Source organism: Pleurodeles waltl, chromosome 4_2 (assembly GCF_031143425.1).
Source record: "Pleurodeles waltl isolate 20211129_DDA chromosome 4_2, aPleWal1.hap1.20221129, whole genome shotgun sequence".
NCBI lineage: Eukaryota > Metazoa > Chordata > Amphibia > Caudata > Salamandridae > Pleurodeles > Pleurodeles waltl.
This window is the reverse complement of record NC_090443.1, coordinates 511,119,468-511,145,742: the sequence shown is the minus strand read 5'-3', so window position 1 is coordinate 511,145,742 and position 26,275 is coordinate 511,119,468. Positions and strand designations below refer to the sequence as shown.

At 46.6% G+C, this 26,275-nt stretch overlaps 1 protein-coding gene across 3 annotated transcripts in view; it reads right to left on the bottom strand.

The window, feature by feature from the left end:
* Positions 1–26,275, bottom strand: part of TPR (translocated promoter region, nuclear basket protein) — a 920,136-nt gene that overhangs the window by 573,444 nt on the left and 320,417 nt on the right. The window lies entirely within an intron of this gene.

Genomic DNA, 26,275 nt, shown 5'->3' with positions numbered 1-26,275 from the left:
AGGTCTCTTAGCTTTTTCATAGCAGGTTTGAATACACAACTATCCATCTGGCAATGCCTTGTTTGGATATTGGATTTCCTACATGAGGTTTTTGAAAAGCTACAAACAATTGTTTTGCAAAATTGTTTGGTTCTATCAATGTAATACATTAGTGCCCTTTTGATGTCTAATGTATGTAATGCTCTTTCAGCTACAGAGTCTGGTTGTGGAAAAAATACTGGGAGTTCCACAGTTTGATTTAAGTGGAACGGTGATATAACTTTTGGTAAAAAATTTGGATTTGTGCGTAGAACCACTTTGTTTGTGGTATTTGTATAAAGGGTTCCTGTATGGTAAATGCTTGTATTTCACCTACTCTTCTAAGAGATGTGATAGCTATTAGGAAGGCCACTTTCCATGTTAAGTATTGCATCCCACAAGAATGCATGGGTTCAAATGGTGGACCCATGAGTCGTGTTAATACAATATTGAGATTCCATGAAGGAACTGGTGGTGTTCTTGGTGGTATGATTCTTTTTAGACCCACCATAAATGCTTTTATGACTTGGATTCTAAAGAGTGATGTTGAATGTGTCATTTGCAGATAGGCAGACATTGCTGTGAGATGTATTTTAATCAATGAAAAAGCTAGCTTGGATTTTTGTAAGTGTAATAAGTAGCTTACAATGTCTTTTGTTGACGCATGCAGTGGTTGAATTTTATTATTATGACAGTAATAAACAAATCTTTTCCATTTATTTGAGTAGCAATGTCTTGTAGTAGGTTTCCTAGCTTGTTTAGTAACCTCCATACATTCGTGTGTAAGGTCTAGATGTCCAAATTCCAAGACTTCAGGAGCCAGATTGCTAGATTGAGCGATCCTGGATTCGGGTGTCTGATCTGTTGTTTGTGTTGAGTTAACAGATCTGGTCTGTTTGGTAGCTTGATATGAGGTACTACTGACAGGTCTAGTAGTGTTGTGTACCATGGTTGGCGAGCCCAAATTGGTGCTACTAGTATTAGTTTGAGTTTGTTTTGACTTAATTTGTTTACTAGATACGGAAGGAGGGGGAAAAGCGTAAGCATATATCCCTGACCAACTCATCCCTAACGCATTGCTATTGGAGTAACGGTGTGGGTACCTGGATGCGAAGTTTTGGCATTTTGTGTTTTCTTTTGTTGCGAATAGGTCTATTTGCAGTGTTCCCCATTTTTGAAAGTAGGTTTGCAGTATCTGGGGATGAAGTTCCCATTCGTGTATCTGTTGGTGATCTCGTCTGAGATTGTCAGCCAACTGGTTTTGAATCCCTGGGATGTATTAGGCGAATGTGGTTGTGAGTAGCCCAATGCCAAATCTTCTAATACATTGTTGTCATGTCTGTTTTGACAAGAATGGGTTTGTGGGCTATTAACGGTTGAAATGCTTTCAATGCTAGAAAAACACTGCTAGTAGTTCTAGTTGATTTATATGAAGTTGTCTTTGTTGAGTGTCCCATTGTCCCTGGATGCCCTGTTGGTTGAGGTGTGCTCCCCACCCTCCCATGGAAGCATCTGTTGTGATCACGTATTGAGGCACTGGGTCCTGGAAAGGCCGCCCTTGGTTTAAATTTATAGGATTCCACCATTGAAGCGAGGAGTGTGTTTGGCGGTCTATCAACACTAGATCCTGAAGTTGACCCTGTGCTTGTGTCCATTGTGTCGCTAGACACTGTTGTAAGGGCCGCATGTGTAACCTTGCGTTTGGGACAATGGCTATGCATGAAGACATCATGCCTAGAAGTTTCATCTCTAATTTTACTTGATATTGTTGGTTTGGGTGCATGCTTTGTATTACATTTTGGAATGCTTGTACTCTTTGTGGACTTGGAGTGTGTAGGAAGTTGGCTCTGTATGCACTATTTCAAAGTAAGGAATAGTATGCACATAGTCCAAGGGTTCCCCTTAGAGGTAAGATAGTGGCAAAAAGAGATAATACTAATGCTCTATTTTGTGGTAGTGTGGTCGAGCAGTAGGCTTATCAAAGGAGTAGTGTTAAGCATTTGTTGTACATACACAAGCAATAAATGAGGAACACACACTCAGAGACAATTCCAGGCCAATAGGTTTTAGTATAGAAAAATATATTTTCTTAGTCTATTTTAAGAACCACAGGTTCAAATTTTACATGTAATACTTTAAATGAAAGGTATTGCAGGTAGGTACTTTAGGAACTTTGAATTAGCAAAATAGCATATACACTTTTCACATAAATTACATATAGCTATTTTAAAACTAGACACTTAGTGCAATTTTCAACAGTTCCTGGGGGAGTAAGAGTGTTCGTTTTTGCAGGTAAGTAAACCACTACGGGGTTCAAGTTTGGGTCCAAGGTAGCCCACCGTTGGGGGTTCAGAGCAACCCCAAAGTTACCACACCAGCAGCTCAGGGCCGGTTAGGTGCAGAGGTCAAAGTGGTGCCCAAAACGCATAGGCTTCAATGGAGAAGGGGGTACCCCGGTTCCAGTCTGCCAGCAGGTAAGTACTCACGTCATCGGAGGGCAGACCAGGGGGGTTATGTAAGTCCACACAGAAAGTACACCCTCAGCAGCACGGGGGCGGCCGGGTGCAGTGTGCAAACAAGCGTCGGATTAGCAATAGAAATCAATGGGAGACCAAGGGGTCTCTTCAGCGATGCAGGCAGGCAAGGGGGGGGGGGGGGGGGGGCTCCTCGGGGTAGCCACCACCTGGGCAAGGGAGAGGGCCTCCTGGGGGGTCACTCCTGCACTGGAGTTCGGATCCTTCAGGTCCTGGGGGCTGCGGGTGCAGAGTCTTTACCAGTTGTCGTGATCTGAGGAACAGGCAGTCGCGGTCAGGGGGAGCCTCGTGATTCCTTCTGCAGGCGTCGCTGTGGGGGCTCAGGGGGGGGGCAACTCTGGCTACTCACGGTCTTGCAGTCCTCCCTGAAGTGTTTGTTCTCCACAAGTCGAGCCGGGGGCGTCAGGTGCAGAGTAGCAAGTCTCACGCTTCCGGCGGGAAACGCAAGTTGTTTTAAAGTTGCTCCTTCGTTACAAAGTTGCAGTCTTGGGTGAACAGAGCCGCTGTCCTCGGGAGTTCTTGGTCCTTCTAGAGCAGGGCAGTCCTCTGAAGATTCAGGTCGTTGGTCCCTGGGGAAAGCGTCGCTGGAGCAGTGTCTTTAGAAGTGGGGAGACAGGCCGGTAGAGCTGGGGCCAAAGCAGTTGGCGTCTCCGTCTTCTCTACAGGGTTTTTCAGCTTAGCAGTCCTCTTCTTCTTAGGTTGCAGGAATCTAGTTTCCTAGGTTCTGGGGAGCCCTTAAATACTGAATTTAGGGGTGTGTTTAGGTCTGGGAGGGCAGTAGGCAATGGTTACTGTCCTTGAGGGTGGCTACACCCTCTTTGTGCCTCCCCCCTGAGGGGAGGGGGGCACATCCCTAATCCTATTGGGGGAATCCTCCATCTGGAGATGGAGGATTTCTAAAAGTCAGAGTCACCTCAGCTCAGGACACCTTAGGGGCTGTCCTGACTGTCCAGTGACGACTCCTTGTTTTTCTCATTCTCTCTCCTGGACTTGCCGCCAAAAGTGGGGGCTGTCTCCAGGAGGCGGGCATCTCCACTAGCTGGAGTGCCCTGGGGCATTGTAACACGAAGCCTGAGCCTTTGAGGCTCACTGCTAGGTGTTACAGTTCCTGCAGGGGGGAGGTGTTAAGCACCTCCACCCAGAGCAGGCTTTTGTTTCTGTCCTCAGAGAGCACAAAGGCCCTCACCACATGGGGTCTGAAACTCGTCTCTCAGCAGCAGACTGGCACAGACCAGTCAGTCCTGCACTGAACAATTGGGTAAAATACAGGGGGCATCTCTAAGATGCCCTCTGTGTGCATTTTTTAATAAATCCAACACTGGCATCAGTGTGGGTTTATTATTCTGAGAAGTTTGATACCACACTTCCCAATATTCAGTGTAGCCATTATGGAGCTGTGGAGTTCGTTTTTGACTGACTCCCAGACCGTATACTCTTATGGCTACCCTGCACTTACAATGTCTAAGGTTTTGCTTAGACACTGTAGGGGCATAGTGCTCATGCACCTATGCCCTCACCTGTGGTATAGTGCACCCTGCCTTAGGGCTGTGAGGCCTGCTAGAGGGGTGACTTACCTATGCCACAGGCAGTGTGAGGTTGGCATGGCACCCTGAGGGGAGTGCCATGTCGACTTAGTGATTTTCTCCCCACCAGCGCACACAAGCTGGCAAGCAGTGTGTCTGTGCTGAGTGAGGGGTCCCTAGGGTGGCATAAGACATGCTGCAGCCCTTCGAGACCTTCCCTGGCATCAGGGCCCTTGGTACCAGGGGTACCAGTTATAAGGGACTTACCTGGGTGCCAGGGTTGTGCCAATTGTGGAGTACAGTTTAGGTGAAAGAACACTGGTGCTGGGGCCTGGTTAGCAGGGTCCCAGCACACTTCTCAGTCAAGTCAGCATCAGTATCAGGCAAAAAATGGGGGGTAACTGCAACAGGGAGCCATTTCTTTACAGAGTGGCAATCCCTTTTTTTGTGTTGATTGTTGCTCCTAAGTATTGTTGTATTTGACACGGTTGTAAGTGTGATTTTAGGTAGTTTATTGAGAACCCTAGCTTGTGAAGGGTTTCTATGACTTATGTTGTATGTTGAAGACACTGTTTCTGAGTGCTGGTTTTTATTAACCAATCGTCTAGGTACGGGAATACGTGTATGTGCTGTCTTCTGATATGTGCAGCTACTACTGCAAGGCATTTTGTAAATACCATTCAGGATAACAGCAGCACAAAGGGTAACACTTTGAATTGGTAGTGTACTCCTTGGATTACAAACCTTAAGTATTTCCTGTGGGAAGGATGTATGGGTATATGGAAGTAAGCATCCTTGAGGTCTAATGTTGACATGTAGTCTTGTTGTTTGAGCAAGGTAATCACGTCTTGAAGTATTACCATGTGAAAGTGATCTGATTTGATGTAAAGGTTTAGTGTTCTGAGATCTAAGATGGGTCTCAGTGTTTTGTCCTTTTTTGGTATTAGAAAATACAGGGAATAATCACCTGTTCCTTTCTGATGGTTGGGCACTAGTTCTATTGCCTCTTTTTGTAATAACGCTTGGACTTCTAGTTGTAATAGATCCAAGTGCTGTTTGGACATATTGTGTGCTTTTGGAGGCACATTTGGTGGTAATTGTAGGAATTCAACCATGTTGGATAATGGCTAGGACCCACGAGTCCGTAGTTATGTCTTCCCAATTTTTGTAACACTTTGTGAGTCTCCCCCCACTGGTGTTGTGTTGGGGATTTGTGACATTGGAGTCACTGTTTTGTTTGTGGGGTTTTTGGGCTTTGGAATTTCCCTCGTGTTTTAGGAAACTGTCCACCCCTATATTGACCCCGAAAACCTCCTCTTTGGTATTGGCCCTGGTATGAGGGTCTGGTCTGTGAGGTTGAAGGTTCTGTGCTTTGGGCTCGAAACCCCCCTCTAAAGTGTGGCTTCCTAAAGGTGCCTCTGCTGGGAGTAAAGCGCGCCCATGGCTTTGGCCGTGTCTTTTTTTAGCTTTTCTATAGCTGTATCCACCTCCGGCCCAAACAACTGTTGTCCATTAAAAGGCATATTAAGCACAGCCTGCTGGATCTCTGGCTTAAATCCGGAGGTGCGTAGCCATGCGTGTCTCCGAATAGTGACCGTCGTGTTCACTGTTCTGGCGGCTGTGTCCGCTGCGTCCATAGCCGATCATATCTGGTTGTTGGAGATACTTTGGCCCTTCTCCACCACTTGTTGTGCACGCTTTTGAAACTCTTTGGGAAGATGTTCAATGAAATGCTGCATTTCGTCCCAATGAGCCCTGTCATATCTTGCCAATAAAGCTTGGGAATTGGCAATACGCCATTGATTGGCTGCTTGTGCTGCAACCCTTTTTCCTGCTGCATCAAACTTTCGACTTTGTCGGGTGGTGGTGCTCCCCAGAAGTCTGAGTTTGCCCTTTTCCGGGCTGCCCCTACTACCACAGAGTCAGGTGTTTGTTGCGTGATGTACACAGGGTCCGTAAGGGGAGGTTTGTATTTCTTCTCCACCCTAGGTGTGATGGTTCTGCCTTTGACGGGGTCTTGAAACACCTGTTTTGCGTGTTTTAACATGCCTGGTAACATAGGCAGACTCTGGTATTGGCTAGGTGTTGATGACAGTGTATTGAATAAAAAGTCATCCTCTATAGGTTCTGCATGCAGTGCTACATTGTGGAAAGTAGCTGCTCTGGACACCACCTGCATGTAAGCAGTACTGTCTTCTGGTGGTGATGGTCTTGCCGGGTAGCAATCCGGACTATTGTCAGAGACCGGTGCATCATATAGATCCCATGCATCTGGGTCATCCTGGCTCATCCCTGTGTGCGTTGGTGATTACATCATTGGGGGTGTTGCAATTGGTGACAGTTGTGGTGAGTGCTGTGGCGATGGCTGTGGTGAAACACGTGGTGGAGTTTTTTCTTTAGCCACTTTTGCTTTTGGCTGTTTCTCTGTTTCTTGGAAAGCAAGTTTGTTTCATTTTAATTGGGGAGGAGTTCTTATTTTCCCTGTGTCCTTCTGAATATGGAGCCTTCTTTGTGTATAGTATGGCTCTCCCATCTCTAATTCCTCTCCAAATTTATGGCCCTGTAGTTGTGATGAAAGGAATTGTTCTTCTGAATAGGAGCTCTGTTTCGGCTCCGAGGATGGGTGTTTCGGCACCAAAACCTTTTCCGCAGTCTTTTTCGGCTCCAAAGCCACTTTTTTGGTTTCGGGGTGCCGATTTCTCGGTGCCGAGTTTGGTCGGAGGCAGTATCTCGGTGCAGAGTCAACTCTGTGCCGGTATCGCGACCGGAGTCGGATGTCTTCGACACGTGTGTGCCCTTTTTCGGTGCCGATGGTTGGTCACCGTGCTTGCGGGTTAAGCCATGGCCTGCCGGCGGTGGCATCCCCTGGGCTTTTATTATCTTTGTGTGAGTTTTGGCCGGGGCAGTTTTACTCACGGTTTGTTGCCTCGCCGGCTGCTCACTTTCGGCCTCATCAGAGTCCGAATCAGGAATGGAGAAAGTCTCTTCTTCTTCGACGTCGTGGTGTCCTGCCGGTGTCGATGCCATTTGAAGCCTTCGAGCTCTCTGGTCCCGTAGCGTCTTCTTTGACCGAAATGCTCGACAGGCCTCGCAAGTATCCTCTTTGTGTTCGGGGGACAAACCCAAATTACAGACCAAATGCTCGTCTGAATAAGGATACTTATTGTGGCATTCGGGGCAGAAGCGGAATGGGGTCCGTTCCATGAGCCTTGAAGACGCACATGGTCGGGCCGACCAGGCCCCGCCGGGGAGTGCAAGCCCCAAAGGGCTACCAGAGCTTTTCTTTTCTTCGGTGTCTATCTGCTATTACTAACATGATACCGAACGCAAACAATACCGTCGAATTTTCCGAGATTTATCTAACTTTCCGAACCGAAACACGGAGCGAAGAGGAACACATCCGAACCCGATGGCGGAAAGAAAACAATCTAAGACGGAGTCGACGCCCATGCGCAATGGAGCCGAAAGGGGAAGAGTCCCTCGATCTTGTGACTCGAAAAGACTTCTTCGAAGAAAAACAACTTATAACACTCCGAGCCCAACCCTAGATGGCAGGATAATGTACAGCATGTGTATCTGCAGCTACACATGCCATCGAACATATATAATATATATACATACATACATATATATATATATGGAAAATGTCACTTACCCAGTGTACATCTGTTCGTGGCATTAGTCGCTGCAGATTCACATGCTGTGCACAGTCCGCCATTTGGTGTTGGGTTCGGATTGTTACAAGTTGTTTTTCTTCAAAGAAGTCTTTTCGAGTCATGAGACCGAGGGACTCCTCCCATTTCGATTCCATTGCGCATGGGCGTCGACTCCATCTTAGATTGTTTTCCCCGCAGAGGGTGAGGTAGGAGTTGTGTACGTTAGTAATAGTGCCCATGAAATGGAATGAATACGTATGTACATAATAAAGGTTAAAATATGTTTACAAATGTACAAATGTTCAAGATCAACTTCTAAACGGCTACAGGCTCCCGGGGAGGCGGGTGGGCGCATGTGAATCTGCAGCGACTAATGCCACGAACAGATGTACACTGGGTAAGTGACATTTTCCGTTCGGTGGCATGTGTAGCTGCAGATACACATGCTGTGCATAGACTAGTAAGCAGTTATCTCCCCAAAAGCGGTGGTTCAGCCTGTAGGAGTTGAAGTAGTTTGAAATAATGTTCTTAGTACAGCTTGACCTACTGTGGCCTGTTGTGCAGTTAAAACATCCACACAGTAGTGCTTGGTAAATGTATGAGGCGTAGACCATGTTACTGCCTTACATATTTTGTTCATTGGAATATTTCCTAGAAAGGCCATGGTAGCACCTTTCTTTCTGGTTGAGTGAGCCTTTGGTGTAATAGGCAGCTCTCTCTCTTTGCTTTAAGATAGCAGGTTTGAATACACTTAACTATCCACCTAGCAATGCCTTGTTTTGAAATTGGATTTCCTGTATGAGGTTTTTGAAAGGCAATAAATAGTGGTTTTGTTTTTCTAATTAGTTTTGTTCTGTCAATGTAGTACATTAGTGCTCTTTTGATGTCTAATATATGTAGTGCTCTTTGAGCTACAGAATCTGGCTGTGGGAAGAACACTGGCAATTCTACTGTTTGATTTAAGTGGAACGGTGAGATAACCTTTGGTAAAAATTTTGGATTTGTCCTTAGAACTACTTTATTTTTATGTATTTGAATAAATGGTTCTTGTATGGTAAATGCTTGAATCTCACTCACTCTTCTTAGAGATGTGATGGCAATCAAAAATGCAACTTTCCACGTTAAGTATTGCATTTCACAAGAATGCATGGGCTCGAAAGGTGGACCCATGAGTCTTGTTAAGACAATGTTGAGGTTCCATGAAGGAACAGGTGGTGTTCTTGGTGGTATAATTCTCTTTAGGCCTTCCATAAACGCTTTAATGACTGGTATTCTAAATAGTGAAGTTGAATGAGTAATTTGCAGGTAAGCTGATATTGCGGTGAGATGTATCTTTATGGAAGAGAAAGCTAGATTTGATTTTTGCAAATGTAGTAAATATCCCACTATATCTTTTGGAGATGCGTGTAATGGCTGAATTTGATTATTATGGCAGTAATACACAAATCTTTTCCACTTATTTGCATAGCAGTGTCTAGTGGTAGGTTTCCTAGCTTGTCTTATGACCTCCATACATTCTTGTGTGAGGTCTAAGTGTCCGAATTCTAGGACTTCAGGAGCCAAATTGCTAGATTCAAAGATGCTGGATTTGGATGTCTAATCTGTTGTTTGTGTTGTGTTAACAGATCTGGTCTGTTTGGTAGTTTGACATGAGGTACTACTGAAAGGTCTAGTAGTGTTGTGTACCAAGGTTGCCTTGCCCATGTTGGTGCTATTAGTATGAGTTTGTTTTGACTCAACCTGTTTACTAGATATGGAAGGAGAGGAGAGGGGGAAAAGCATACGCAAATATCCCTGACCAGTTCATCCATAGAGCATTGCCTTGGGATTGATCTTGTGGGTACCTGGATGCGAAGTTTTGGCATTTTGAGTTTTCCTTTGTTGCAAATAGATCTATTTGAGGTGTTCCCCAAATTTGAAAGTAATTGTTTAGTATTTGGGGGTGAATTTCCCATTCGTGGGTTTGTTGGTGATCTCGAGAGAGATTGTCTGCCAACTGGTTCTGAATCCCTGGAATAAATTGTGCTATTAGGCGAATGTGGTTGTGAATCGCCCAATGCCATATTTTTTGTGTTAGGAGGCACAACTGTGTCGAGTGTGTCCCTCCTTGTTTGTTTAGATAATACATTGTTGTCATGTTGTCTGTTTTGACAAGAACTTATTTTTGGGTTATTATGGGTTGAAATGCTTTCAGCGCTTGAAATACTGCTAACAGTTCTAAGTGATTTATGTGAAACTGCCTCTGATGTATGTCCCATTGTCCTTGGATGCTGTGTTGATTGAGGTGTGCTCCCCACCCTGTCATGGAAGCATCCGTCGTTATGACGTATTGTGGCACTGGGTCTTGGAAAGGCCGCCCATGGTTTAAATTTGTACTGTTCCACCATAGAAGCGAGATGTATGTTTGGCGGTCTATCAACACCAGATCTAGAAGTTGACCCTGTGCTTGTGACCATTGTGATGCTAGGCACTGTTGTAAGGGCCGCATGTGCAATCTTGCGTTTGGGACAGTGGCTATGCATGAAGACATCATGCCTAGGAGTTTCATTACCATTTTGACTTGTATCTTTTGTGTTGGATACATGGCCTGTATTACCTTGTGAAATGTTTGAACCCTTTGTGGGCTTGGAGTGGCAATCCCTTTTGCTGTGTTGATTGTCGCTCCTAAGTATTGCTGTGTTTGACACGGCAAAAGGTGTGACTTCGCGTAGTTGATGGAGAAACCTAGCCTGTGAAGGGTCTGTATGACATATTTTGTGTGCTGTGAACACTGTCTTAGCGTGTTGGTTTTGATTAACCAGTCATCTAAGTACGGGAACACATGTATTTGCTGCCTTCTGATATGTGCAGCTACTACTGCCAGGCGTTTTGTAAAAACTCTTGGCGCAGTTGTTATTCCGAATGGCAACACTTTGAATTGGTAATGTATGCCTTGGAATACGAACCTTCGGTATTTCCTGTGTGAAGGATGTATTGGTATATGGAAATACGCATCTTTTAGGTCTAATGTTGTCATGTAGTCTTGCTGTTTGAGCAGTGGGATTACGTCCTGTAACGTGACCATGTGAAAGTGGTCTGATTTGATGTAGATATTTAGTGTTCTGAGATCTAGTATTGGTCTCAGAGTTTTGTCCTTTTTGGGTATTAGAAAATACAGTGAGTAAACTCCTGTGTTTTTTTGTAGATTCGGTACTAATTCTATTGCGCCTTTTGTAGCAATGCTTGAACTTCTAGTCCTAGAAGATCTATATGTTGTTTTGACATATTGTGTGTTTTCGGTGGGATGTTTGGAGGGAATTGGCGAAATTCTATGCAATAACCATGCTGGATCATTGCTAAGACCCAAGTGTCTGTTGTTATTTCCTCCCAAAGTTTGTAAAATTGGCTTAGTCTTCCCCCCACAGGTGTTATGTGATGGGGTTGTGTGACTTGTGAGTCACTGTTTATTTTGAGGAGTTTTGGGGCCTTGGAATTTTCCTCGATTTTTGGGAATTGGCCCCCTCTATATTGCCCCCGAAAACCTCCCCTCGGATATTGACCCTGGTAAGTAGGCCTTGTTTGTGAGGTTGTGGTTTCTGTGGGTTGACCTCGAAACCCTCCCCTAAAAGGTGTTTTTCGAAATGTGCCTCTGCTCTGCGGGGAGTAGTGCGCCCATGGCTTTGGCTGTATCGGTGTCTTTTTTGAGTTTCTCAATGGCAGTGTCTACCTCCGGCCCAAACAATTGCTGTTCATTAAATGGCATATTGAGCACAGCTTGTTGGATTTCCGGCTTGAACCCTGAAGTGCGCAGCCATGCGTGCCTTCGTATCGTGATTGCAGTGTTTGTCCTTGCAGCTGTATCTGCTGCATCCATGGAAGACCGTATCTGATTATTTGAGATACTTTGTCCCTCTTCCACCACCTGTTGCGCTCTTTTTTGGAACTCCTTGGGTAAGTGTTCAATGAAATGTTGCATTTCATCCCAATGAGCTCTGTCGTATCTTGCCAAAAGTGCTTGTGAATTGGCAATACGCCATTGATTTGCTGCTTGTGCTGCCACCCTTTTTCCCGCAGCATCAAATTTGCGGCTCTCTGTCTGGAGGTGGTGCGTCTCCTGAGGTATGAGAGTTGGCTCTCTTACGAGCTGCCCCGACAACTACTGAGTCTGGTGTTAGTTGTGTTGTAATATAGATTGGATCTGTTGGCGGTGGCTTGTACTTTTTCTCCACCCTTGGAGTTATGGCTCTGCCTTTAACTGGATCCTGAAATATTTGTTTTGAATGTCTTAGCATTCCTGGGAGCATGGGAAGGCTTTGGTACTGGCTATGGGTGGAGGATAGGGTGTTAAACAGAAAGTCATCCTCAATTGGTTCAGAATGTAAGGTGACGTTGTGAAATTTGGCTGCCCTTGCGACCACCTGTGTGTAGGATGTACTGTCCTCAGGTGGTGACTGTTTTGTAGGATAGGAGTCTGGGCTGTAGTCAGACACTGGAGCATCGTAAAGGTCCCATGCATCGGGATCATCCTGACTCATTGTAGTATGAGCTGGTGAGTGCATCAGTGGTGGAGTTGTTGCTGGTGATGCATGTATTGATGGTGGTGGAGACGGTGGTGGGGTTGTTTTCCTTGCCACTTTAGCCTGTGGTTGCTTGTCCTTTTGTTGAAAGGCAAGTTTCCTTTTTATTTTGATTGGGGGAAGAGTGGTTATCTTCCCTGTGTCCTCATGAATATGAAGCCTTCTTTGTGTGTAGTCAGGCTCTACAGCTTGAAGCTCCTCTCCAAATCTATGTAATTGGGAGGTTAATCCTTGTTCCTCTGTATAGGAACTAGTTTTTGGCTCCGAGGCTGGATGTTTCAGAACCGAAACCTTTTCGGAAGTCTTTTTAGGCTCCGAAGAAACCTTCTTTGTTTTCGGCGTGGTGTCTCTGTGCCGAAATTCTTCGGTGCCGCTGTCTCTGTGCCGAAGTTTCTCGGAGCCGCTGTCTCGGCTCTGAGGTTGCTGTGTGGCGGTATCTCGACCGGAGTCGGATGACTTCGACACCAGCATGCCCTTTTTCGGTGCCTTGGATCGGTCACCTAGTTTTCGGGTTAAGCCATGGCCTGTTGGCGGTGGCGTCCCCTGGGCTTTTGTGGTCTTCTCGTGAGTCTTGATTTTCGACGTCTTACTCACGGTTTGGGGTGTTTCTTCGAAGTCGAGTTCTTCAGAATCCGACTCGTGGACGGAGAAAGCTTCTTCTTCCTCCTCGAAACATTCTTGACCTGTCGGCGTGGACGCCATTTGTAGTCTCCTGGCTCTTTGGTCTCTCAGCATCTTCCTCGACCGAAACGCTCGACAGGCTTCACAAGTATCCTCCTTGTGCTCGGGGGACAAGCACAAGTTACAGACCAGATGCTGATCCGTATACGGATACTTGTTATGGCATTTTGGGCAGAAGCGGAATGGGGTCCGTTCCATCAGCCTTGAAGTCGCACGTGGCCGGGCCGACCAGGCCCCGACGGGGATCGAACAAACCCCGAAGGGCCACCGGAGCTCTTCAAAATTCGGTGTCGATTTGTTCTAACTAACCAGATACCCAACGCAAACAATACAGACGATTTTTTCAGAGATTCTAACTAACTTTCCGACCCGAAACACGGAGCGAAAAGGAACACGTCCGAACCCGATGGCGGAAAAAAAACAATCTAAGATGGAGTCGACGCCCATGCGCAATGGAATCGAATGGGAGGAGTCCCTCGGTCTCGTGACTCGAAAAGACTTCTTCGAAGAAAAACAACTTGTAACACTCAGAGCCCAACACCAGATGGCGGACTGTGCACAGCATGTGTATCTGCAGCTACACATGCCATCGAACATATATATATATACATATATATATACATATATACACACACACACACACACACACACATATATATATATATATATACATATATACACACACATATATATATATATATATATATATATATATAAAATTAATCCAAGGGTGCAGTCTTTTTTTTAATCAACTCTAGGGAAGATAACTTTAGGGTGAACTGGTTCCTTAAATATGTTGTCAGCATGACGAAGCATGCCAGGGAGCATGGGGAGCAATTGAAGACCTCTATGTGTTGATGTTAAGGTGTAAGTCTGGTCCGTTGGGGTCCCTGTGAAGATCAACATTATAAAAGGCGGCTGCTCCAGCAATCACCTGTTATTATGTAGTATCCTCTGGTGGTGAAGGTTGAGAGGGGTATAGATCACGACCTGGAGAGATTATGGGATGTGGGTTATATGTATCCCATGAATCTGGGTCCTGGTGTGTGTCAACTAAGTATCACCCAGTGAATAACAGGGAACCCTGTGGTGTAACGTCTGCTGCAGTAGGAGAGGTGGGTGAATTATGAGGGGTTGCAGATGGAGATAATGGAGGAGGAGGAGGAAAAAGCTTGTGAATGGAGGTAACCTTTTCCTTGGTCTTCTTTGGAGGTAGTGATGTTTCCAGAGCCTCCTGAAAAGATAATTTTCTCTTGGAGGTAAGAGGGGGCGATGCAATGATGCACCCTGTACACTTTTGGATGTGTAGGTGGCACCGACGAGCATCCATAACCTTTAAAATGGTTTGAAATGGAGATGGAATGGCTGAAGATTGACTAGTCTTTCAGTTCCGAAGAACTTAAATCCCTTGTTTTTGGCACTGAAGTTTTAGATTGCTGCCCTTTTGTCAGTACCAAAGCTGAGGTGGTGGCGGTGTGGCTCAGTGTCAAAGTTGTCAGTGCCGAGATTCGAGATGGAAGGAGACCGCTGTCTCGGACTGAAGATGTGGAGGTAGACACCAAAAGACATTGACTTTGTCTTGGTGATTTTTGGTGCCGAGCCAGAAGGCAGGGCATCCAAGCCAGTTTTTCGGTTCAGGCCATGGCCCGAAGGCAGTGGCGAAGGAATTGGCGGTCCGACGACCTCAGTAAAGGGTCTCTTGGAAGTCATGAGAGGCCAGATGGGGCAACAGTACTGACAGGTTGTGTGGGCGTGACTTCTTGATTTTCAATATACGACTGGACGTCAGAGTCCTGGATGAAGAAGGCCCCCTTTTGTTCTGGCTCCTCCCCGAATATGTCGGGAGTGTCTTCTGGAGTCTTGTGTGCCATCTCTAGTTGTCGAGCCCTCCACTCCTGAAGTGTTTTTTTGACTGGAAGAATCTGTAGGTGTCACAGGTTACTTCTTGATGATCGGGGGATGCATAGGTTACACACCAGATGTTGGTCAGTGTTTAGATATTTAGAGTGGCACCGAGGACCGAATCGAAACTGTTGAAGGGCGTTCAGTTGGCTCCTGGACAGACAGTGAGACAAACATGACAGCAGGAAAGTGCAATTTAAAATAGTCGATTTTATGAAAAAGAAGAAGGGTTTTGAAACTGGAGCAAAGGAAGAACAGAGCAAAGAGACATGTCCAAACCAGAGGGCACAGAGAAAACAATCTGACAAAGGACTCAATGCCCATGCACATTATCACAGAGTCGTCACTCGATCCCATGACACGAAAGTGCTTCTTTGATGAAAACCAACTTGCAACACTCCGAACCCAACACTAGATGGGAAGAGCATGCACAGCATGTGTATATACAGCCACACATGCCATCAAACTCATTTTCCCACATGGACAGGGCGGGAAGGGCTTTGTACTCAAGTGTGGGGGGGGGGGGGGGGAGGGGGTGGAGAGAGAATGAAAATGTCACTTACCCAGTGTACATCTGTTCGTGGCATCAGTCGCAGTAGATTCGCATGTTCTGCAATAGCTCGCCATCTGGTGTTGGGCCGGAGTGTTACAAGTTGTTTTTCTTCGAAGAAGTCTTTCGAGTCACGGGACCGAGTGACTCCTCCTTTTGTCTCCATTGCGCATGGGCGTCGACTCCATCTTCGATTGTTTTTCCCCGCAGAGGGTGAGGTAGGAGTTGAATTGTAGTAATAGTGCCCATGCAATGGAGTGACTAAGTATGCACTTATTTAAGGTTGAGATGATACATATATAAATAATTGAAGGTAACTTCGAAACTGCTACAGGCTCCCGGGGAGGCGGGTGGGCACATGCGAATCTACTGCGACTGATGCCACGAACAGATGTACACTGGGTAAGTGACATTTTCAGTTCGATGGCATCTGTCGCTGTAGATACGCATGTTCTGCAATAGACTAGTAAGCAGTTATTTCCCCAAAAGCGGTGGATCAGCCTGTAGGAGTGGAAGTAGTCTGAAATAATGTCCTTAATACAGCTTGACCTACTGTGGCTTGTTGTGCGGATAACACGTCTACACAGTAGTGCTTGGTGAATGTGTGAGGCGTAGACCATGTGGCTGCCTTACATATTTCTTGCATTGGGATGTTTCCTAGAAAGGCCATGGTAGCACCTTTCTTTCTGGTTGAGTGTGCCCTTGGTGTAATGGGCAGCTGTCGTTTAGCTTTAAGGTAGCAGATTTGGATGCATTTAACTATCCATCTGGCTATACCTTGTTTTGAAATTGGGTTTCCTGCATGAGGTTTTTGAAATGCAATAAAGAGTTGTTTAGTCTTTCTGATGTTCTTTGTTCTGTCAATGTAATACATTAATGCTCTTTTGACATCTAATGTATGTAGTGCCCTTTCAGCTACGGTATCTGGCTGTGGAAAGAACACCGGAAGTTCCACTGTTTGATTTAGATGGAACGGTGAAATAACCTTTGGCAAAAATTTAGGATTGGTCCTTAGGACGACTTTATTTTTGTGTAGTTGTATAAAAGGTTCCTGTATAGTAAACGCCTGAATCTCGCTTACTCTTCTCAGGGAAGTAATGGCGATGAGAAATGCCACCTTCCAGGTTAGGAACTGTATGTCGCAGGAGTGCATGGGTTCAAAAGGTGGACCCATAAGTCTAGTTAGGACAACATTTAGGTTCCATGAAGGAACAGGTAGTGTTCTTGGTGGTATAATTCTCCTAAGGCCCTCCATGAATGCTTTAATGACTGGTATTTTATATAGGGAAGTTGAATAGGTAGTCTGCAGGTATGCAGATATTGCTGCAAGGTGAATCTTAATGGAAGAGAAAGCTAGGTTAGATTTTTGTAAGTGAAGCAAGTAACCCACTACATGTTCTGGAGTTGTGTGTAATGGTTGTATTTGATTAATATGGCAGTAGCAAACAAACCTCTTCCATTTACTTGCATAGCAGTGCCTGGTGGATGGCCTTCTTGCTTGTTTTATGACTTCCATACATTCTTGGGTAAGTTGTAAGTGCCCGAATTCTAGGATTTCAGGAGCCAGATTGCTAGATTCAGCGATGCTGGATCTGGGTGTCTGATCTTTTGGTTGTGCTGTGTCAACAGATCTGGCCTGTTGGGCAATTTGATGCAGGGTACCACTGATAGGTCTAGCAGCGTTGTGTACCAGGGTTGCCTTGCCCAAGTTGGTGCTATCAATATGAGTTTGAGTTTGCTTTGACTGAGTTTGTTTACCAGGTAAGGAAGGAGAGGGAGAGGAGGAAAAGCGTAAGCAAATATCCCTGACCAGTTCATCCATAGGGCATTGCCTTGGGATTGTTTGTGTGGGTATCTGGATGCGAAGTTTTGGCATTTTGCGTTCTCCCTTGTCGCAAACAAGTCTATCTGAGGTGTTCCCCAGAGTTTGAAATAAGTGTTCAGTATTTGGGGGTGAATTTCCCATTCGTGGACCTGTTGGTGATCTCGAGAGAGATTGTCTGCGAGTTGATTTTGTATCCCTGGTATAAACTGTGCAATTAGGCGAATTTGGTTGTGAATTGCCCAATGCCAAATTTTTTGTGCTAACAGGCTTAACTGCGTGGAGTGCGTCCCTCCCTGCTTGTTTAGATAATACATTGTTGTCATGTTGTCTGTTTTGACGAGAATGTATTTGTGAACTATTATTGGTTGGAAAGCTTTTAGTGCTTGAAAAACTGCAAGAAGTTCTAGGTGATTGATATGCAGTTTTGTTTGATGTACGTTCCATTGTCCTTGTATGCTGTGTTGAACGAGGTGTGCTCCCCACCCTGTCATGGAAGCATCTGTTATTACGTATTGTGGCACTGGGTCTTGGAAAGGCCGCCCCTTGTTTAAATTTATGTTGTTCCACCACAGAAGCGAGAGGTAAGTTTGGCGGTCTATTAACACCAGATCTAGAAGGTGACCCTGTGCTTGAGACCACTGTGATGCTAGGCATTGTTGTAAGGGCCTCATGTGCAGTCTTGCGTTTGGGACAATGGCTATGCATGATGACATCATGCCTAGGAGTTGTAATACCATCTTTGCTTGTATCTTTTGTGTTGGATACATGCGTTGTATGATGGTGTTGAAATTTTGAATTCTTTGTGGACTTGGAGTGGCTACTCCTTTTGATGTGTCTATTATGGCTCCCAGGTATTGTTGTACCTTGCGTGGCAGAATTTTGGATTTTGTGAAATTGACGGTGAACCCTAGTTTGAAGAGGGTTTGTATGATATGATTTGTGTGATTTGAGCACTCTATTAACGAATGGGCCTTGATTAGCCAGTCGTCTAGATATGGGAACACATGTATTTGCTGCCTTCTGATGTGTGCAGCGACTACCGCTAGACATTTGGTAAAGACTCTTGGTGCGGTTGTTAATCCGAAAGGCAGTACCTTGAATTGGTAATGTATTCCTTTGAATACAAACCTTAGGTATTTCCTGTGCGATGGGTGTATTGGTATATGGAAATAAGCATCCTTGAGGTCTAAAGTTGCCATGTAGTCGTGCAGCTTTAGCAATGGCAATACTTCTTGTAGTGTGACCATGTGGAAGTGGTCTGATTTGATGAAAGTGTTGACTACTCTGAGGTCTAGGATTGGTCTCAGTGTTTTGTCCTTCTTTGGTATCAGAAAGTACAGTGAGTAAACTCCTGTGTTTATTTGTGTGTTTGGCACTAATTCGATTGCATTCTTTTGCAATAGTGCCTGCACTTCTATCTCTAGGAGATTGGAATGGAGTGTTGTTAAATTTTGTGCTTTTGGTGGTATGTTTGGAGGGAACTGTAGAAATTCTATGCAGTAACCATGTTGGATAATTGCTAGAACCCAAGTGTCTGTAGTGATTTTCTCCCATGCTCTGTAATAATGACCTATTCGTCCCCCCACTGGTGTTGTGTGGAGGGGGTGAGTGACATGTGAGTCACTGTTTAGTAGTAGGGGTTTTGGGGCTTTGGAATCTTCCTCTATTTCTAGGGAATTGCCCTCCTCTATATTGTCCCCGAAAACCTCCTCTATACTGTCCTTGGTAACTGGACGGTGTGGCTTGTGAGGTGCTGGCTTGTGTGCTTTGACCCCGAAACCCCCCTCGAAAGGGCGTTTTACGGAATGAGCTGTAATTCCCTCTGCTCTGCGGGGAGTAGAGTGCGCCCATGGCTTTGGCAGTGTCCGTATCTTTTTTGAGTTTCTCAATCGCTGTGTCCACTTCTGGACCGAACAGTTCTTTTTCATTAAAAGGCATATTGAGAACTGCTTGTTGAATCTCTGGTTTAAATCCAGACGTTCGGAGCCATGCATGCCTTCTGATAGTTACAGATGTATTAATTGTCCGTGCAGCTGTATCTGCAGCGTCCATGGAGGAGCGGATCTGGTTGTTGGAGATGGCCTGTCCCTCCTCAACCACTTGTTTTGCCCTATTTTGGAAGTCTTTGGGCAGATGTTCAATGAGATGTTGCATCTCGTCCCAGTGGGCTCTGTCATAGCGCGCAAGTAGTGCCTGGGAGTTCGCGATGCGCCACTGGTTTGCAGCTTGTGCTGCGACTCTCTTACCAGCTGCATCAAACTTGCGGCTTTCTTTATCTGGGGGTGGTGCATCTCCAGATGTGTGAGAGTTGGCCCTTTTCCTAGCTGCTCCTACAACAACAGAGTCTGGTGGCAGCTGTGTTGTGATGAAAGCCGGGTCCGTAGGAGGCGGCTTATACTTTTTTTCCACCCTTGGTGTGATTGCCCTACTTTTGACCGGGTCCTTAAATATGTCTTTTGCGTGCCGGAGCATACCAGGGAGCATAGGCAGGCTTTGGTAGGAGCTGTGGGTGGAGGAGAGTGTGTTGAACAAGAAATCATCCTCGACCTGTTCTGAGTGGAGGCTTACGTTGTGAAATTGTGCTGCTCTAGCCACCACCTGAGAGTACGCGGTGCTGTCTTCTGGTGGAGATGGTTTTGTAGGGTATGCCTCTGGGCTGTTATCTGACACTGGGGCGTCGTATAGGTCCCATGCGTCCTGGTCTTGGTCACCCTGGCTCATGGTGGTGTGAGCTGGGGAGTGTGATGGCGTTTGTGCTGGTGAAACGTTAATCACGGGCGGAGGAGAGGGTGGTGGTGTAACTCTTTTCACCACTTTTGGTTGTGGTGCTTGTTCCGTCTGGAACTCCAACCTTCTCTTTCTCCTAATGGGGGGGAAGGGTGCTTATTTTTCCTGTCCCCTGCTGAATGAAGATACGCTTTTGCGTATGGTCCGCATCAGTTGCTTGTAGCTCTTCCTCAAACCTATGCTTCTGCATTTGGGAGGTTAGCGAGTGCTCTTCTGTATAAGAGCCTGAAGCTGGGTCGCTTGCAGTTTGTTTCGGCATCGAAACTTTGTCTGCGTGTTTTTTCGGCTCCGAGGTGACTTTTTTCCTTTTCGGGGCCGAAACCTCTCGGCGTCGATCTGTTTCGGTGCCGCTGTCTCGGCGTCGAGCCGTGTCCACACCGGCATCTCGGTGTCGAGGCTTGTCTCCAGCACTTTCTCGGTCCCGAGAAGGCTGCGTGCCGGTGTCTCGACCGGAGTCGGACGATCTCGGCACCGTTTGGGCCTTTTTCGGTGCCGACGGTCGGTCACCGATTTTATGGGTTGAGCCATGGCCTGGTGGCAGTGGCGTCCCCTGGGCCTTGTAAATGTTTCTTTGTGTGGTTTTCGACGTCTTACTCACGGTTTGTGTATCGTCGAATCCTTCGGAGTCTGAGTCTTGGATCGAGAAGGTACCTTCCTCTTCCTGTTCCTCGAACTCCCGTCGGGCTGTCGGTGCGGACGCCATTTGAAGTCTTCTGGCTCGACGGTCTCGGAGTGTTTTTCGGGACCGGAACGCACGACAGGCCTCGCAGGTGTCTTCGCTGTGCTCAGGTGACAGGCACAGGTTGCAGACCAAGTGTTGGTCTGTGTAGGGGTATTTATTGTGGCATTTGGGGCAGAAACGGAACGGGGTCCGTTCCATCGGCGTTCCTCAGCACGCGGTCGGGCCGACCAGGCCCCGACGGAGGATCGAAAAACTACCCCGAAGGGCACCGGAGCTCTTCGATCTTCGATGCGGTGTTGAATCTAAGTACGCCGATCCCGAACGCAACAATACCGACGAAAATCTTCCGAAATTAACTATTTTTTCTGTTCCGAAACTCGGAGCGACAGGAACACGTCCGAACCCGATGGCGGAAAAAAAACAATCGAAGATGGAGTCGACGCCCATGCGCAATGGAGACAAAAGGAGGAGTCACTCGGTCCCGTGACTCGAAAGACTTCTTCGAAGAAAAACAACTTGTAACACTCCGGCCCAACACCAGATGGCGAGCTATTGCAGAACATGCGTATCTACAGCGACAGATGCCATCGAACCAGGAGATTACATATAAAGGATGGTGATAACCTTTGAGGCTCACCGCCTTGATCACTGTAAACACTAGCCATCCAGGGAGGGATGAGGTGTGACCTTCTGACCCAGGCCCCTTGTCTCAGTCCTGGGGAGTGTTAGCGCGACCAGCAGAAGGGCAGATTCTCGCCTTGGCAGCAAATGGCTAAGGAAGAGCCCACCAAGGCACGAAAAGCAGGTATCTTGGTGGGCATCCTCTAAGAATGCCACCAGGGTACATGCTAGCTAATCCTGGGCAAGAGAAATGTGCTCAGGGTTAAAAAGCAGGGTGTTTGACACCCAACATGGGGAAAAAAAATAAAAATCAGTCGGACCATCGTTAAGCTGGGCATCTGGGGTCTGCCCGGGTGCCAGCCCAAGTTATCCAACAGACTTCAGTAGCATTGAGTTTTGAATGGTGCCACAGGGACATATATGCTTGTGCACCCTGCCTTTTGGGCTATAGAAGGCCTGCCTTAGGGGTGACTGGCATGTGCTATGTCAGTGAATGAACTCTGCCTGCACTTGGTGTGGGCAGAGTTGAACTCGAGCAGGCAAGCTGCTCATTCAGGCTGTCATGCCAGCTCTGCAGGTTTACTTTTACTCGAGCAAAGCATGGTGGCACAATTAGTGCTGCAGTCCTGGTGACCCCTTTAACATCACTGCCCTGGGTACCACTGGTACCATTTACTAGGGCCTTACAGGATTGATAAAGTCCTTGACAATTGGGTTTGCAAAATCGCAGTACAACTTAAGGAAAAGAGCATTGGTATGGAGGACTAGTTACCAGGCCTCAGTACACTTCCATGTCAAAAGCAACAGCATCAAGCAGCAAAACAGGGCAAAAAGTGAGGGGGCATCTGCAAAGAGCACAGTTTCTTGCAAAGATGAAGTACAAGAGACAAAAATACTTCCCTTACTTTGCAAACCTGCACTTAAAAATCACAGGTTCAGAGTGCAGTGTCTGCCAAAAAGATATTATATTTGCATGAAGACCTAGGGCTGTAACAGGAGCATAGTAGATGGAGTTGCTGAGTAGGCCCCAAACCTACTCTTTGTAAGGCAGAGTTGGCGCTCACTCAACAGTATTCTAGCCGTTACGAAACAATTCTTCCTCCTTATGTGATGCAGGTCTAGGTCCTCACCAGTACAGATACGGTCTCCAGACAAGAATCTGAATAGTCATCCTTGGTTTTTACAAGGGGTGGCTTGCAAGCATATTAGCCAGGTCATACATCTGTAAGCTGAAGAAGTTTCTAGTTTTGGGCCCAGTCTCCAAGCCCCTCTGTATCACAATTTATTTCTCCACTATGCACAGCAATTTCATATTCCTTTACTATCCTATTGGTTACAGGCTTGCATCAGATGACTGATGAGTGGGGTCTACCACAGACTGAGTTTTCCAACCATAGGACTTGTTCAGGGTAGCTGCAGAGAGAAGAAGGGTGACTAAATTTTCAGGTTAGACTCTTTATGGAATGTTTAACAATGCTGCAAGATTTCAAACAAAATTGGCTGTAGTGTATTCATAAATAAGATCCACAAGCACTCAAAGCTTTCCAGCCTCTGATAAGGTCCCTGATCATATTCATCACAGTAGGTGCTTCAGTGACATTGACCATAACCCCACTTATCTTCATTATATGAGTGACTAGAAAAGTCCTTGTATTGATCATTCGCCACATCCTGCTTTTGCTCTTGATCTTCCATTTGGTCCTCTTCATCTGCCTCTAGGCATTTTACAAAGAGCTGCATTGGACTAAATTCAGGGCTTAAGGAACTTAAATGCTGAGATTTGCCTTTGTTGTCCAAGTGTTTAGTTGGCAAGAGCAATGATACCTTGCTGGTGGGTGCAACATGGAACAAAGGGGCACTGTATGTTTTTCCGTAGGTTGCCAAGGCGAAGTCAGACTGTGCTTTTGTGGACAGTGGCTTTTTAAAATATCACACTGTCAACTGTATCCTACAGTGATGTCGAAGATCGCTGTACAGGATTGGAAGCAGTTGCAGCCAATCCAGAGGTAAAGAGCCTAAAGGAAGGCACTGAAAGTGACACAAGCAGTAGTGATGGCAGTCATTAATGCAGAAGGTGCAGAAAGTGGCACAGCTGAGGACTACCCGGAACAAGCTTTAGAAGTCATATCTGACTTTCTATCATATCTTCAAGCCCTTTCTTGGATGACTGGCAGATCTTTATGCCGATTCATCAGGGACAACCCTTTTCCTATAAGGTTTCACCTTCCGGCAAGCACCATTTTCACACCTTTGACATTCCAGAATGGGAAGATCTAAAGCATGAAGATGGGATATCAGTAAAGCCTTCAGCGGCCACCTCAAAAGAAAGCTGTCCCTTTGTCATTTAAAGCATTGCCAGAATATTTCCTACAGATCTCTGATCTTATATCTTGCCTGGAGCTTGGGGTACAAGCACTCTATAAGCATTTTGCGAGTGTTCTCCACTTAAATTCATTCCATGAACAGGAATTAAAGGCTCCAAACAGAGCTTTTTATGTTAATCTGCAATTTATTCACCAAATTTACCTTCGGCTGGACCAAAAACTAAAGGCAGTGAAACACCAAGGGTGTGCCAGAAGAGATGAGATTCAGAGGAACGCGAGGAAAATAAAAAAAATTGAAAAAGTAGTCCAGCGAAGGTCTATGAAAAACTCTTCCACACAACGTGTAGTAGAAATCTGCACCAAACTGTAGAAAAGTGCCACTTTTGGCATAGTAACATCCCCAAACCCAACTTTTGCCCGATATCTGATGCTAACTTGACAGTGTGCTGGAATTCTGCTAACCAGGCCCCAGCACCTGTGTTCTTTCTTTAAAAACTGTACCATTTCCTCCACAACTGGCACACAGCTAAGTCCCTTGTAAAAGGTACCAGTGGTACAAAGGGCTCTGTGGCGAGGGAGGATATCCAAGGGCTGCAGCATTTATTATGCCGGGGACCCCTCAAACATGCACACTCCCATTGCAGACTGTGTGGGATGATGTAGAGAAAAAGGTAAAGTCGACATGGCATCCCTCTCCGGATGCCATGCCCACAAACCACTGCCTGTGGCAATGGTAAGCCACTCCTCTAGCAGGCCTTGCAGCCCTAAGGCAGATGCACTATACCGTAGGAGGGCATACAGTGTTTAAGCCCATTCTAAGTGCAGTCTGGCTATATTGAGTACTTTGGCTGGGAGTTTGTCATCATGAACTGCACAGTTCCATGATGGCTTCACTGAAGGCTGGGATGTTTGGTATCAATCTTCTCAGCTCAATACACCCACACTAATGCCAGTGTTGGATTTATTGGAAAATGCACATAGAGGTCATCTTAGAGATGCCCCTGTATTTCACCCAACCCTCTAGTGTGAGGCTGACTGGTCTGTGCCAGCCTGCCACTAAGACATGTTTCTGACCCCATGGGGTGAGAGCCTTTGTGCTCTCTAGGGTCAAGGACAAAGCCTGCTCTGGGTGGAGGTGCTTCACACCTCCTCCTGGCTAGAACTGCAACACTTGGTGGTGAGCCTCACAGGTTCCTGCCTTTTGCTACACTGCCCCTGGGGCACTTAAACTAGCGGAGATGCCCACCCCCCTGGACCAAGCCCCAATTTTGGCAGCAGGTCTGGTGGGAAAATTAGTAGACACCAGGAGGAGTGTCCACCCCAGCTGGGACCACCCTTAGGGTGCCCAGAGCTGACATGAACCCCTCCTGGCAGAATCCTCCACTGTGTTGGAGGATGTTAGGCAATAGGGTTAGGGATGTGCCCCCTCCACAAAGGGAGAGGGCACAGGAAGGGTGTAGCCACCCTCAGGATCAGTAGCCACTAGCTACTGCCCTCTGACCCATGTAACACCCCTAGATCTAGTATTTAGGGACACCCCTGAACCTTGCTATTCAGATTCCTGACAACCTGAAAGAAGGACTGAAGAGCCACTCCAGCAGAGAAGACTCGAGATTACAAGTGACTTGGGCCCCTACTGGCCTGCCCTGCAGCTTCAAGACTCCTGCTACTTAAAGGCAACATCCTGCAGGACCATTGACCTCTACAAGACCTCCCAAGGACCAAGACCTCCCAAGGACCAAGACCTCCCAAGGACCAAGACCTCCCAAGGACCAAGACCTCCCAAGGACCAAGACCTCCCAAGGACCAAGACCTCCCAAGGACCGCAGCCCTGTCCACAAAGAAACCTCCAAGAAGGACTCCATAGACTCCTGGATCCGCAAGTCCTCCCCACTCTGCACCCAAAGTCTACATCCTGAGTCCAGGTGGCCCAAAGGTCCAGAGAAGGTCCTCGGGCGATTCTGACCTTGTGTCCACCCCAGGTTGACCCCTGCTGACCAACACAATGATGCCTGCAGCCTAAAACCAGAGGACACCGCAACCAGTTCAGGTGAAGATTTCCAGACACCTAAAGGTACCTTTTCACCCATAGCCCCTTGATCTTGGGGAACCAAACTGATGGTCCAGCAACGTCCAGTGGGCTCTACTTACCTATCCAACCAAAAGTATTCTTCAGCTGACTCCCTGCACCACGCCTGCAGTCTTTGTGACACCCAGGGTTCCTCCATTGAAAAGCATCAGGGGCTCAACGCTGTGGCCACCCCCATGCCACTGACTGTTAGGTGTTGACCTGTGACCCCCTCAACCCCAAGTGCTGATTTAAACCCCCCAGGAATGTGTCCTGAAGTCATGGGTACTTACCTGCAAACTGTTCCTTTCTAACTGCCTCCAGTCTCCATGGGATTCTATTGGGAACCCAATCCCACCTTTGACCTCTGCACCCGGCCGGCCCAGTGTTGCTGGTGGTGCACCCTTGAAGTCTTCCTAAACTTTGCCCTGTGGACACTCTAACCCCCAAGATTGACACCAAGTTGAGTACTTACCTGCAAATTGCGTTGTTACTTTTCCTCCCCTAGGACTGCATTGCTTTTTATGAGAAATTGAACTGTGTCTACT